We start from the raw sequence: 15,071 nt of genomic DNA, 5'->3' as shown, positions 1-15,071 counted from the left end.
CCCTATCTCCCTGGGCATTTTTGGTCAAGGCTAGTATTCTACCTCTTGAGCCAGACCTCCATTTCTGGCTTTTTTGGTAGTTGATTGGAGATAAGACTCTCACAGACTTTCTTGCCCCAGCTGACTTTGAACCAGGATCCTAGATCTCAGCCACCTGAGTTGCTAGGGTTATAGGTGTATAGCCACCTGTAACTGTCTCCCATTCTTGGTGACAAATTCTACCTCAGTCTTGGGGCTAGCACAATGTAGGACCCAGAGCAATGGGCTTGGGAGAGCACTGGAGGAGGGCAGCACTCTCTCCTCCATCTTCTTACCATGCCTGGGGGAAGACAGTAGTCTCCTCCATCTACTTGCCAAGCCTTCCTGTTCCATTGCATGGAATCCGGGGACCAAAGCAGAGGTAGGCCCATCCTGTTTTCCTTTAGCTGGGAGCTGCCATTATTAGTATTTACTTCTTTTGTGCCTTGTCTCATTAGGGACACAAGTCCCAGGGGCTGGGAGATCAGGTGGGAGGGCGCAGTGGTTAAAGTGGCGAGATGAATCGTGGTTAAGAAGCATGTCCCTAAGGGGCTGGCAGGTGTTTCTGAGCGAGTGTGGGTGCAGTGACGGGAAGGCTTCACCATGCAACTAATGCTTCAAACCCGAAGAGTTACAGCTCAGGCAAAGTACTGGTGGCCTCGTGTGTCATTTTACATAGTGAGATGGCCCTGCAGCCTCTTCCAGATGGATTGTACTCACGCACCCTCCAATAGCGGCACTGAGACAGTGTTGCAAACCAGCTTGTTCCAGGAGAACCCAGACACGGCTCACTCTAGCTCCAAAGGCGTACACTGAAGTCTTGGTCCTCTGATGAGCTCTGAAAGGAAATGACCGAACAGTTGCCCTCTGGGCCCTTCTGCACACCAGGTGGGAGTGGAGGGCCCAAGAGGGAAGCTGGGTAACTTGGAAGGGCAGGCAGTAGCATTCGTTGGGACTCTGGCCCGAGGCCAGGCTATGCACATTGTTTTCAATCCTTATAGTCCTCCCTGAAAACCAGGGCTGGTCCTCGTGCTGGACATGAAGGCACGGGAGGCTGACAGATCCACAGGACTACACCGGTCACAGGAGCTTGCGTGTGGAAGATCTGGGGCTCTGGTCTCTGTGCTGATGGCACGTGTAGGTCCGTCAGAGTAATGTGGACTGTTCAAGTGTCGGCACTGTGCTGCATGCTGCACAGAACTCCCCGCCAGCCCCCCTTTGATGGGGAGAGGACCGTCTACCCCAGCGAGAGGAAGATTCTGGGATTCTAGCTTTATCCTGCCCTTCCATCACTTTCTGTAATGTGGAAGAGAAAGTGATCAGGTCCCACCTGTCTTCATTTATGCCAAGGCTGTGCCCATGGGGAAAGGCCCATTGTCTAATGGTGGTCACTTGAGTCTTTGGTCTCCCCACAGAAGCTCTGGCTTGGCCTAGGTTTCCCTTGTACCCCACAGGGGCACTTGGGGAACAGTCAGTAGGAGTCATGCTGTGCATTCATCAGCTGATTGGCACTCTTCTGGAAGGCCTGGGGCAGATGGAGCCAATGGCTGTAAAGGGCTCTTCCCACATCCCTTTCCCGTGTGTCTCTGTGTTACTTTGGCATGGCTCAAGGTTTATTCGCTCAGCCCTCCCCTCTTTCACCTGGCACATGGTGTGTGCACGTGCGCGCGTGTGCGCGTATGCATGCGTGTGTGCGCGTGCTTGTTCTGGGGCTCAACTCAGGCAGGGCCTCAGCACTGTTCCTGAGCTTTGCTATTCAAGACTAGTGCTCTAACTCTTGAAGTCACAGCTCCACCTCTGGCTTTCTAGTTTTTAATTTTTGGTGGCTAATTAGAAATAGGAGTCTTACGGACTTCCCTGCGCAGGCTGGCTTTGAACTGAGATCCTTAGATTGCAGCTTCCTGAGCATGATTACAGGAATGAGCTACTAGTGCCCGGCTTATATGGAAGTTTTTGAGGGGGGGGTGGGGCCAAGGAGAAAAATCAAACAGTGTGTCAGGGTTGGAACTGCTTTTCTGGGCATTGTTTTTCCTTTGTGGAGATACTCCAAGGATTCTCTGAGGAAATGGGAGGTGGAATGGAAAGAATTTGAGGCCTTGCTTTCTTGAGGACACATCTTTGTAGATCTTAATTCCAGGCTTGATTTTTGTAGCTTATTAGCTAAGGCAAGTCTCTCCCTGTCTGCCTTGGTTTTCTCTTTTGCCAGAAGCGCCTTGCCACATAGGGTTGGGATTGTAGGAGGATGTAGGGAGACGGTGGGTGTGATGGATGGAGCTCTGGCAGGTTACAGAGGTCAGAAGGTGGCTCATCAGTATTGTTCCTGACATTATTAGCTGGGGTTTTTTTTTGCTTGTTCATTTGTTTTTGTTTTTGTGTCAGTCATGGGGCTTGAATTCAGGGCCTGGGTGCTGTCCCTGAGTTTTTTCCCCTCAAGCTCTTTACCTCTAGCTAGCTCTTTACCACTTTGAGCCACAGCACTGGTTTTCTGGTGGTTAGATGGAGGAGTCTCACAGACTTTTTTTGTGCCAGTACTGGGGTTTGAATTCAGGGCCTGGGTGCTGTCTGTTGTCCCTCAAGGCTGGCACTGTACCAATTAAGCCAAGCTTTTGGGGGATGAGATGGAGGTAGAGTCTCACAGGGGCTGGGGTGTAGCTCAGTGGCACAGGGCTTGCCTGGCAAGTACAATGACCTGGGTTCCATCCCCAGTACCAACAAAAAGACCAAAACCAAAGCTATAGCTAAAAAATAAAGGAGTCTCATGGACTCTCCTTTCTGAGCTGGCTTCGAATCATGATCCTCAGCTCTCAGCCCCCTAAGTAGCTAGGATTATAGGCATGAGCTACCAGTGCTTGTCTTATTGTTAGCTGTTTCTAATGTAATCTGGCTCCTGAGCTATTTGTAGGGCTAGTAGTTGGTTTGGGGGGTGAATGACTGTAGCAGCCCAGTGGTTTCATTGTCCACTTCCTCTTCTTGTTCTGATGTCCTCATGCTGGAAATTAATTGAAATTGAAATGGTTGGCATTACTCAGAAATCGTTGTCAATTCCAAAGATAACCTTTTCCCCATTACCTGGTTCTCATCTTTCAATAAAATACTAGGTTTTAATTATCTTTGGGTAGTTGTGCAAAGGGTTTGCCATTCAGCATGTCAGTTTGAAGAGAGCATTTCTTTGTTCTCCCTCATCCCTCCCACTCCACTCATCTCTGCACCTTTCCTAATTTCACAGGATATGCATTGAGTAGTATGGCTATATTCTGCCCTCATCTCCCTTCCTCTCTTTGTTTCCTGTTAAGAGAACACAGCTCTGGATATTAGAGAGTTCTTGTCTTGGTCTGGTTTTGGTTGCTATAGCAGTACTATCCACATATCTACCCCATGTATGCATCCCTGCATCCATCATCCACCCACCCATGCATGCATGCACGCATCCATCCATGCATTCATTCATTCACCCAATCACCCATCCATGCATCCACCCACCCATGCATGCATGCACCCATCCACCTCATCCATCCATGCATCATGCATTCATCCAGCCACCTATCCATCATCCAGCCACCCCATCCATCCACCCATGCACGCATGCATCCATCCACACCATGCATGCATGCACCCACTCCCATGCATCCACCCATCCACACATGTACGCATCCATCCATCCATCTGCCCATCCCTTGATGTTTCTCAGGCAGCAGGGCATTTCTCAGGGCTTGGTCTGGGCATTAGAAGTACACATAAATACTCTATTTGCAGAGAATTTGCTGTGTGCTGGGCAGTCTGACAGGGGAAGGGGTATTGTGAACTGCAGTGTTTGTTCTAGGGTTTGGGAAATGAGAAGCAGAATTCTAAAAGCTGCTTGAGGCAGGGAGCCTCCTGCAGTAGATTGGGGCTGAGAGGATTCCCAAAGGCTGGATTTTATTCTTCCCTGGGGTCTGATTATGGGGTGGCAGGAGGAGATGGGGGGGGAAGGGAACAGGGGTGGAGAGAGGGGGAGGGGACGGTAAGGAGTGTCCTGCGGATGCTTCTGTAAGGGAGGTGAGGACCTCCACGGCAGATCCGGGAGATCGTGAATTTCAGAATTCAAAAGTAAAGTAATCTCCCTCTCCTCCTTCCTCTTCTCAGCTTGAGTGGATTGGGTATGAGTGGGGGAAAAAGGGTGCAGGGAGAGGTGAGGTGGGTGGGGCAGCGGGTAGTGATCCTCCCCCCTCAGCCTTCAGAGAGCTTGCCACCGCCCCAGCTTCTGTCATCAGAATTACAGCCCCTCCCCCCCCCCCCCCCCCCCCCCCCCCCCCCCCGCTCCAAGTCAATGCTTCTTCTCAGAAGTAATAACAAGTTGGAGTTAAGATCCCATCTGGACAGAGGAGTGGAGGACTTCCGGCTGCCCTGTTCCTGGAGGGCAGGATGGGGACTGTTGTGTAAGGGCCAAGACACCGGATGTGAGCCTGAGTGTGGGGGGAAGGGAGGGGAGGGGGGAGAGAGGAGGGGAGGGAAGGAAAGGATGATGGTTCCAGCCCTGTGCTCACCTGCACAGCTGGCTTTGGTGGCCTCAGCCCTCCCTCTCACACTCCTGCACTCCTGCAGCACAGGAGCGGGAGTGGAGCGGAGGGAAATTTGGTGACTGTTTCCAGGAATGAAGGTTCTTGGGGGCAGTCATGTGGACACTGGGTGAGGAGTCAGATTTGGAGGGTGACACGTCGTTCGTTCCTAGAAAATCATAGCAGGGATGAGGTGAAGATATCTAGTGGCCAATTCTATCTGGGAGGTTCTGGAAAGCTTCCTGGAGAAGCGGGGGAGAGGGTCATAGGTTCAACTGGGAAAGGAGGTGATGTGGAATCCAAGAAAAAAGTAAACGAAAAGAAACATTATGTTAGTGAATAAGCTTTTATACATTCAAGAAACAAATTAGGCTGGGAGCTGGTGGCTCACGCCTGTGATCCTAGTTACTTAGGAGGCTGAGATCTAAGGATCAAGGTTAAAACCAGCCAGGGCAGGAAAGTCCATGAGACTTATCTCCAATTAGCAACCAGAAAATCAGAAGTGGCACTGTGGCTCAAGTGGTAGAGTACTAGCCTTGAGCAAAAGAGTTCAGAGGCAGCACCCAGACCCTGAGTTCAAGCCCCAGGACCAGAAAAAAAGCTGGAAGGGTAGCATGGCTCAAGTGGTGTAGTGCCAGTCAGGCAAACCAAGCTTTAATAAGTATGAGGCCCCAATTTTAAACCTGCTACTAGGGACTGGGAAGGTGGCTCAGTGGTAGAGCACTTGCCTTGCATGCCTGAGGCCCTGGGTTTGATTCCTCAGCACCACATAAGCAAAAAGAAAAAAGCCAGAAGTGGTGCTGTGGCTCAAGTGGTAGAGCGCTAGCCTTGAGCTGAAGAGCTGAGGGACAGCGCCCAGGCCCAGAGTTCAGGCCCCACGACCAGACCCCCCTCCCCCCAAAAAAATAATGAATAAGAGAAGCCACTTAAATGACCAAAACCTGTGATTAGCCAAATAAAGTATGTATATTCTCCTTTAGGAAAAATAAGGTAATCATCAAAAACCGTTGTGAAAAACAGCTACTATTACAGACATGTTCACAGTGTGTTGATGGGAGAAGACAGTCCATGGTGACTATGTCCTATCAAATAGTATCTCTTTTTAACTTTTTCTTTTTTTTTTTTTTGGATCAAACCCAGGGCCTAAAAACATGTTCTGCAACTGAACTTCTTTTTCATGAACTTTAATTAATTTTCTTGGGACAGGAGTCTTGTTGTGCTATCCAAGCTGCTCTTGGTGTCCCCGAACATCCTCACATCTGTCCTTTCTCCTCCTGGGGGTACCCCTACTCTAAACGGTCCTACTTTAGTTTCCCCGTCACCACCCCCCTCTCTTTCTTAGGTCTAGGTTAAGTCCTATGGAAGGGAAAGCGTGTGATCCTGGTCTTTTTGAGCCTGGCTGACTTCCCTTAAGATGAGGATCAAGGAATTTTCTAGAATTTTCTGTACAGACTAGTTCCTTTGGAGTTGTGCTTTACATCTGCGTTATTGTCTTCTGGCCCTGCTCTTCCTGAGAAGGAAGAGAACATATTGTAAGCGGGCGTTTTAGTTTATAGAGGGTGGGGAGGAGTGACAGCTAGTGTCTGGGTGTCACCTATAGTTGGAACCATCCTGGGTTGTAAAGAGTAATTACAGGCTCTCAAACAACAGGTGCCTTGTCTGCAGGGCTTCTCCCTCATTGTTCAGATACATTGGCCTTTATTCTGTCTTGCTAATCAGCTGCACACAAGAAAGACCCATTGAGCCCTCGGCCCTCAGCGGGAGAAGGGAGGCACAGGACCGGGTACCACGGCTGTGGTTCAGGCGTGCGTGACGTCATGCTATGGCTTTTTTCTTCCTGTGTGTTTGGATTCAGTCCAACTTCTGAGGAGGAGAACACCATCAGATTATGTTGGCTGTGGACAGAGCCCAGTCAACAAATGACATCACCGCCCTTCCTTCCACACTGGACTTCATTTGTTGGGGATGCGGGAGGAATTGCACAACAGTGTTAGAAATGGAGGCCAGGCGCCTCGTTCCAAGTCCCACTCTGTTCTCAGAGCTGTGTGCCGACTCCAGCAGCCTGTGTACAGGGCGGGCTGTGTGAGCCTCTTGTCCACATTAGTTATTTGAATCCAGTGCTCTTCATTACAGTTACGGATCATTTGTCAGCGATGATGTACTCCAATATAGGTGTGCACCAACCACCTCCTGTGTTTTCATGGACATTTTCAGGTCATAGGGTCGACAGCAAGAAAACGTAGACTTGACCTTTTGGTGGCTCTGTTCATTGTTCTTTCCTCTTACTGCCTAGGGCTGTGGGCTTTCCAGAACATTCTCACCTAGTTCTGCCTAATGGGAGGTTGTGGGTCCTCAAGCTACTGTTGGGCTCTCTTCTCCACGAGGCCAATAGGAAGGAAAAACGGAGTCTGCTGCAGCCCCTGGCACGCGGAAGCCTGTGTTGTGACTTTTATTTTGTTCTGATCTTCCGCACGGCCCTGTAATCTCTTATTTTTGGCAAGCCAGCACCGAGTCTGCGGTCCTGTAGTCCAGGGCAACCACAAGCTGAGACAAACAGAGGAAGTGTCATTACTCACATATTTCTCCCGCCACCTCATCTGGCCAGTCCAGCCGTGGCCGCCCCTCCGTGGGGGAGGAGCTCCTCAGAGCTGTGGGCTGGGAGGGGCCGATCTGCCCCTCCTCCTCCCATCTCTAGGCTTCCTGTCACTCTTTACATCTCTCCATTCTTTCTGTAATTTATAGTCTGAGATTTATTTCTGGCAGACTTTGGGGTGAAAACTGGGAAGTAGCCTCTGTTTCCTTCAAGCAACCCCAAGCCTCAGGAAGTAGGGGAGAGAGCTCGCCTCCACCCACTCTCCCTGGCATGCTCACATAGACATGCACGAATATCCACTCACGTAAGTGCATATACCCATGCAGACACGCTTGCAAACACACAACATGCACACCAACATGCAGACACATCATGCAACCCACATACATGCAGAAGCACCCATATGTATAGAAACACGTGTATCCATATCATCACATGCACATAAGCACCCGTGTGTGACACAGATACATGTACACAGGTGCACAGACATACCCACAGGCATGCATACATATCAGTATGCAGAGACACATAACATGCACACAGGCACATGCACAATGCACATACAGGTATCTGTGTACACACACACACACAGATCCACACAAATATGCACACACAGCCATGTGCACATATGCATATACAGATATACAATCACACCCATCCATATGCATGTGCTTATATACACAACACATATGTACACACATGCACACATATGCACACGCACACATATCCACATCCCCATGGGCACACTGCTCACACATGTACACAGGCAGATCTGTTGCAGGTAGATCCCTGTGCCCACACACGGAGCACCGGGGCAGGTAAGAGCCAGTGAAGCCTGGCCTCCTGTGTCCCCTGGGGCTCCAGCATGGGCCAAGCCTGTTGGAGATTGAACTGATGTTGTAGGAGTCCTCAGGATCCGGTTACTTTGCTTTTCATTGGAATGACAGGCACTCTGTTAATGAGGGTAGTTTGTGTTATCTGCTCCAGTTGGCAACCTTGCTTGCATTTGATGCCTAATAAAACAGGGAGTGAATTTGCTTGTTCCTAAGAGGTTCTGTTTGGTGGGAAGGCCGTGTCCATCATAGTGTCTGGGGGCAGGGGGACCCCAGGGTGAGATCTATGTTTATGACTGCCGACAGAGGGTCTCTGTGAGATTTATGGGCCGTGCTGCCTGACTGTGTAAACAGGACAGATTTGTTTTGTTCCCTGGGTCTTAACCAGTTTTCTACAGAAGCCTGCTCCTCTGAAAGAATGCCTCACAGTTCCAGGCCTTTCTGGTGGTGCTGTCGGTCTGGTGGCTTCTTCCTCTCAGTAGCCCCTTCACCCAGGCCCTTCCCTCACCCTGTTCTTCCTCCCTGGGACTCTCGGCCTGAGCCCGCCTCACCCTCCCCCTGCCTCTGAGTAGCACCTGGGGGTGCTCTAATGTTTGGAGAAGCAGCCCTGAGCTGGAAGTTGGGTCAGGCAGCTTTGCGTCCCATGGTTCCTTCCATTTGTGTGACACAGGCTCTTGCTGGATACGAGGCCCTGAAAGCCCCAGAGGTAGGGCCCAGTGAGGCACAAAGGATCCTGAGAAGACCCAGCTAATGCGGGTAGCAAAGCTGGGTTCATGCCTTGCAAGCTCTATGCTCTAAAGTAGGCATTGTTGCCTTTCCTCTTTTGCACAAGGGGAAACTGAGGCCCTGGGGGGTTAATGAACTTACCCACTGCCTCGTCTGCAGCAGTACACACACACTCAGCGTTTGAGCTGCAGCCCACACCCTGTGCCCAGTGGCTGGCTCTCCAGCCAGCTCAAGGCTGGACGGTTATGGCTTTGGGGCTGTTTCCACGTAGTTTTTCTGGGTCCTTTAACATCCCTTAACTTGATGAACAAGTGAATGTTTCAGCCTAGCTTTTCAGAGGGTTCAGGGAGGCCCTGCTGTCTCTGCTGGCATGGGGGTGGGGGAAGGGCCTGGGGTGTACCCTCAGAGCTGGAGGGGTCACTTCTCAGGACCGTGGGGCACCGGAGGAATTCCAAGCTGGAAGCTCCGGGTTGCTGTCACTCACTACTCAAGGGACAGGCGCTGCTGTCGACGTGGCTTTTGTTCAGCTCTGCCCGAGAACGCCCGTCTCAGTACAGGAAGTAGAAACTTCGCCCCACACTTGAGCATTCGCAACATCTCCCAGGGAAATTCTCCCTGGGCCTGGAATTGGAAGTTTGCATTTGGATGGATTTGGCTGGCACTGTTCACCTTTGCCTCTCCTGGCCTCCTCCCACAGGGCACAGCTTGGTCATCCAGCTTTAGGGCTGGCATTTCCTATTGAGCGTCTGTCCTTGAGCAGGAGCAGGGAGCAGGGACAAAGCACAGCTTGTCTCTGTACCGAGTTGGGAGACTCAGAGCCCTGGGAGGCGGGAGGCTTGGGCTGATTCCAGATCTGCTGCCATGCTGGACAAGGAGGCCTCATCTGGGCCTCGTCCCAGCGCTAAGGTTGACAAGGCGGGAGGAGGAGGGCTCAGTGAGGGCCGGGACTGTGGAAGTGGCCACTAGACTGTGATCTTGCTGGGCTGTCCATCCTTCAGCACAGCTGGCAGGTCTGATCCCTCCTGCGTTCCTCGGTCTCCAAGCTGGGAGACTTGGAAAGAGGCCATTTATCTGGAACAGAGGCAGCCGGATGGGCTGAAAAGAGCTTTGTGTTTTACCCACTCTCTTAGTAAGCAAGTAAAATGGGGAGCACAAGTAGCTGGGTGTCAGCCTGATGCGTTGTTGGTGGCAGAGTAAAGAGCTGATATTTTTGGAACTCAGAATGACCACTGCCTGTATTAAGACCCATTGTCTGCCCATGTGCCAGTCTGTGACCATCTCCAATAGGGGACCAGCCATTAGCATGAAATGCCCATAAGAACATTATAATAGTGACAGCTAGAAGAAGCTTACAGATTATTATAATAGGGACAACTAGAAGAAACTTACAGATTTTTCCATAGGAAAATCCTTAAGAAAATGACGGATTCCCCCGAGGATAGCTCTGATTAGAAACTGAATTATGAAAACGTAAAGAAACTATGCTATTAGGGTCAGAAAGAAACCCCACATGCTTATGAGAGCATGCCCTGTGAGGCACCCCATGAGATAGGTTCCCACAATGGGCCCGGAAGGTGACAGAAGGGATGAGGGTTATTAAGGCGGTGGGGTCAGAGGACCCAGTGTTACTGGAAAAGAAACAGTAAGAGTTTTGAGATTCAGGCCTGGATTTAATTCGAATTGAAATCTGATTCTGCATCTCTTGGATACTTTGCTGGCATTCAGCATCTTCAGCAGCAAAGAGAAGTGGTTACTCTGTGTGTGTGTGTGTGTGTGTGTGTGTGTGTGTGTGTGTGTGTGTGTGTGCATGCGCGTGCGTGCTTTTTTACTCAAGGCTGGTGTTTTATCATTTGAGCTATAGCTCTGCTTCTGGCTTTCTTTGGGATATAAAGTTTCCTGCCCGGGCTGGCTTTGAACCGTGGATTACAAGGAGTGAGCCACCAGCACCTAGTGTGAAACATTGCATTCTTTTCTTTCTTTTTTCTTTTCTTTTCTTTTTTCAGTCCTGGGGCTTGAACTTGGGGTCTGGGCACTGTCCCTGAGCTTTTTTGCTCAAGGCTAGTGCTCTACCCCTTTGAGCCACAGCACCCAGTTTTCTGGTGGTTAATTAGAGAAAAGTCTCATAGATTTTCCTGCCTGGGAAGGCTTCAGGCCACTATCCACAGATCTCAGCCTCTTGAGTAGCTAGGATTACAAGTGTGAGCTACCATACCAGTGCCAGCAAAAAGCAAGAGTGAAGGCATGGCTCAAGTGGGAGAGCATTAACAGAGCAAGATCCTGGGTTCAAACCATTAGTGCTATAAAACACATACAACAGTAACAACAGAACCATTATGAGGGTCTGTGATGATCTTTAAAAGTTAAAAAACATGTTGGGTCTTAAATTCGATCAACTTGTAAGTTCCAACAAGGTCCCATATTTGGACTTTCAAATAGCAACTTACTTCTTGGTGTCTTAACTCAGTGCCAATGTCCAATAAACATTTAAAAAAAAAAAGGATCACAAGCTGTGAACAGGAACACAGGCCTGACTTGTGTTACAGCAAGGGTGAGCCTGGGAGACATTACGCTAAGTCTCAGAAGCCAGACACAAGACCACATAGTACATGATTCTGCTTAAGTGAAATGTCTGGGAGAAGAAGATCCACAGAGACAGCGAGTGGATTAGTGGCTGCTTAGGGCTCCCAGCCCGGAGCGGGGAGGAGGACGGGACCAGGGAGGGGTGGCTAACTAGTACAGGGTTTCTTTTTAGGCGCTGCTCTAAAATTAGCTTGTGGTGATGGCTGTCCCAATCTGTGAATATACTAGAAACCATTGAATTGTACCCTTCCGTGGGTGAATTTCATAACATGTGAATTATATCTCAATCAAACTGTTAAAAATATGCCTCGTCCTTTGGCAACAGCATTGCAAGTAATACAGGCTGAATATCCCCTATCCAAAATGGTGGCCACCAGGAGTTTCAGATTTCACATCTTATGTACTGCCTTGGGTTGGGACCCGAGCCTAAACATGAAATTCATTTTGTGTTTCATATAAACCTTATAAGAAGCAAGCCGCAGGCAATCGTATGCAGTATTTTTAGCGCGCCTGAATCTTGACTTGCGACGTGTCATCTCAGGTCACGCGTGGAGTTTCCCACTCACGGCAGGTGATGGCAAACTTTGATTGGATGGAGAGTAAAGCAAACCTCTGGGTGTTGGCAAGGGTGAACTAAAGGCCCCTAACCTGCCCCAAAGGTGGCTTCTGGTCTAGATAGGAGAGGATAAAGACTAAAATAGTGTGACCCTCCCTCCCTCCCTCCCTCCGCTCCCTCCCTCTCTTTCTCTCTGCTTCCGGGCTGGTGCTGTGAACCACTGTTTGGCCATGCCCTCCTCATTGAGCTCAGGCAAATCCTCCTTTAGGTGTTTCTGTTGGGTATTTCATTACTGTGAGAAAGTCTAACACGTGGCACCTTGTTTCACATTTGGGGGCATTTTGGATTTAGGACTTTTGCAGTTGTGGATGGCGGGCCTGTGGCAGTGCTGGTAGTGGGTGGTGTTGATGTGCACAGACTTCCAGATGCTGCTTCCAAGCGGGCCTCCTACCTGCAGGCCACTGTCTCGTGTTTCTTGGTGGTAGGGATTGAACTCAGTGCTCCGAGCGCTAGGTAGGCGGTCTACACTTCTTCAGCCGCACCCCAGTCCTTGTGCTTTTTTAGCGCCACCTCCCCTGTAGGTAAGTTTTTGTGTTTTCAGCCGAGTGGGCCTTGGATTGTAGTCCTCCTACTTCAGCCTCCTGAGTAGCTGGGATCACAGGGGTACACTGCCATGCCCAGCTGCCAGGCCGTGTTCTTAGCATCCCATAATGCCACTGATTGCACATTTCTGACTGCGCTCGGAGGTGTGTGTGTGTGTGTGTGTGTGTGTGTGCGCGCGCGCGCGCAGGCACCTTTCAGGTGTTTCCTGCATGGTCTCTACCTGCTCCAGGCGAAGAAGCGGAAGCCCCAGGAAGGCCAGCCCCTGGGGCCCTGCAGTAGGAGTCACACCGGGGCTTGGCACAGTGATGCCCGTGGCCCCCTCTGCTCAGTGGCTGCTGGCTGAGCTTCCTGTCTAGCAGGGACAGACGGCGTAGGGCGCGGCCACCGAAGAGCCGTGAGCGCTCGGGGCTGTGCCCCCTCCGGAAGCGAGTGTGACCTCTGCCCTGTTCCCTCGGAGCTGGGGTTCCCCCGGGAGCCCATGGGACGGAGGGCCGTGGGAAAGCACGCGCCGGCGTCCCGGGGGCACGGTTTGGGTGTCTTTTGCTTGTGGAGGGATGTGTGTGTGTCCCACAGAGCTTGCCAGCGTCCCCAGGGCCAGGCCTGGCATGGGCAGTGGAGAGCGGGCACGGCGGCCTCTCGGCCCTGGGAAGGACGTGAAAGAGAAGGACCGCACGGAGGACAGGAGACACTCCAGAGAGAATTTTTTTCCTTAGAAAAGTTAAAGGCCGGGGTGAGGCCCATGGCCGGCACGGGCCACGCCCTGCGTGTGATCCCCAGCGCTGAAAACAAACACAAACAGCACACAAAACAGGAGTACCAGTAACAAACACAAACAGCACACAAAACAGGAGTCCCGGTAACAAAAGGGTCCCCTCACTGCCAGATGCTGGGATGGAACAAGAAGTTATATTTAGCCCTGACAGGGGTGGACGGAACAATGGAAAAGCAGCCCAGCCCTGGCCCTCCTCTCCTCTCCACGTCATGTGTGTGTGTAAACTCAAAGCATTTGAGAGCACTTGATCTAATACTAAACTATTTAAAAACAATGTCCATGACCCAGGAGGGAGGGGAAGGGTTATTTACTAATTAACTGCATCCTGGGGCTTGGAGGTGGCAGAAAGGGCTGGCTAGTAGCTGCTCTTTTAATTCCAAATGAAGTCGAAGTCGCTCTGCTGGACAGAGAGCAAGCGCTTCCTTGTTTATGTTGGCTGTGGTTAGCCATTCACAATCCGGCCAGGGACGAGGCTGAGTTGTATTTATCCACTGGAGTACACAACACAAGTAAATACAAATGCAAGCATTTTCAACATGTAAACATACATACACAATAAACATGCATACAATGTATTCATATGTGTGTGTGTGTGTGTCTGTGTGTCTGTGTCTTGAGGCTTGAACTCAAGGCCTGGGTGGTGTTGTCTTAGCTTATTCACTCAAGGATGGCACTCTACCACTTGAGCCACAGCTCCATGTCTGGCTTTTTGGTGGTTAATGGGAGATGAGTCTACAGACTTTCGTGCCTAGCTGGCTCTGAACGCATCTCCTCAGTTAGCTAGTATTACAGGCATGAGCCACAGGCTGTATCCTTGGCTTTCAGTTTTGTTGGAATCTATTTTAAGTACCTTTTTTGTGTTTTTGTCAATATTGTTATATCCATTTAATTACAGAGACTGATACTTCTTTTTTATACTAATACATCTGAAAAAGTAAATTCTGTCAAAAGAACTTTTAACTTAGATGGTCACATGGTCTAACTGCATTTAACACATGATTTAAATAGGCATAGTGACAGTATCTACTTACAGCCTTAGCAATGTGTTCAGTTTGTAAGGATCAGGTCTGTATAATTGGTGTAACTGATGGATTTTTCTTTTTAATTTTTTGAGGCAGGCTCTCAGCAGCTTGGGCTGGCCTTGAACTCACAGCCTTCCTACCTCAGCCTCCTAGGTGCAGGGATTAGGGCTGGTGATGTCTACCTTGACTTGCAAAAAGCCAAGGTCACTTGGGGGTCACGGTTTAGCAACATCTGCCAGATTTGATCTGTTTCAGAAATCAGAGCTCATGAGTCTCGCCTTGGCCTGCATTTTCTCAACTCAGAACCGCCTACATGGGACTTGGGTGTAAGGAATGGAGTACTTCATTTTGGAAGGATGGCTCATTACTTTAGGCATTTGGATCCTGCATTTTGTCTGCATTGTTGCTCGGGGTTGACATTGGAGGGGTTGTTTCGGTTTGTATTTCAGGGCTTTCTGAGCTGAAGATGGATAAGATCAGGATTGACATAGCGGCAGTGGGATAAGAGCTCTCCAGATAACCCAGGAGAGATAGATGCAAAGGCCCTGTGGTATGAGATTGATGTAGCACCTGACAGTCTCTGTAGCTGCAAAACAGAGTGTGAGGCATAGATGACCCAGGGTCACGTGGTAGAAGCCGGCCAGGACTAAGCTGGGCAGGATCTTTCAGAGCTAGGAGAGGACAGTAATCTTTTTGTGTGCTGTAAGGAGGGAAAGCCACAGGAGGATTAAGTTGGGAGCAGTATGAGGTTGGTAGATGCATGCCTCATCTCACAAGTCTGGGGAAGGTAACATTACCCGCATTCTAAACCAGCACAGACGTGGAAGGCAGTG

The 15,071-nt window shown here is 50.2% G+C and overlaps 1 protein-coding gene across 2 annotated transcripts in view; it reads left to right on the top strand.

The window, feature by feature from the left end:
• The window catches only part of Dpysl2 (dihydropyrimidinase-like 2), a 77,775-nt gene that overhangs the window by 40,374 nt on the left and 22,330 nt on the right, over positions 1-15,071 (top strand). The window lies entirely within an intron of this gene.

The sequence above is a fragment of the Dipodomys ordii genome, unplaced genomic scaffold, assembly GCF_000151885.1.
Source record: "Dipodomys ordii isolate 6190 unplaced genomic scaffold, Dord_2.0 Scaffold189, whole genome shotgun sequence".
Lineage (NCBI taxonomy): Eukaryota > Metazoa > Chordata > Mammalia > Rodentia > Heteromyidae > Dipodomys > Dipodomys ordii.
Note: the sequence above shows the minus strand (reverse complement) of the source record. Positions and strands in the feature narration are given on the sequence as shown.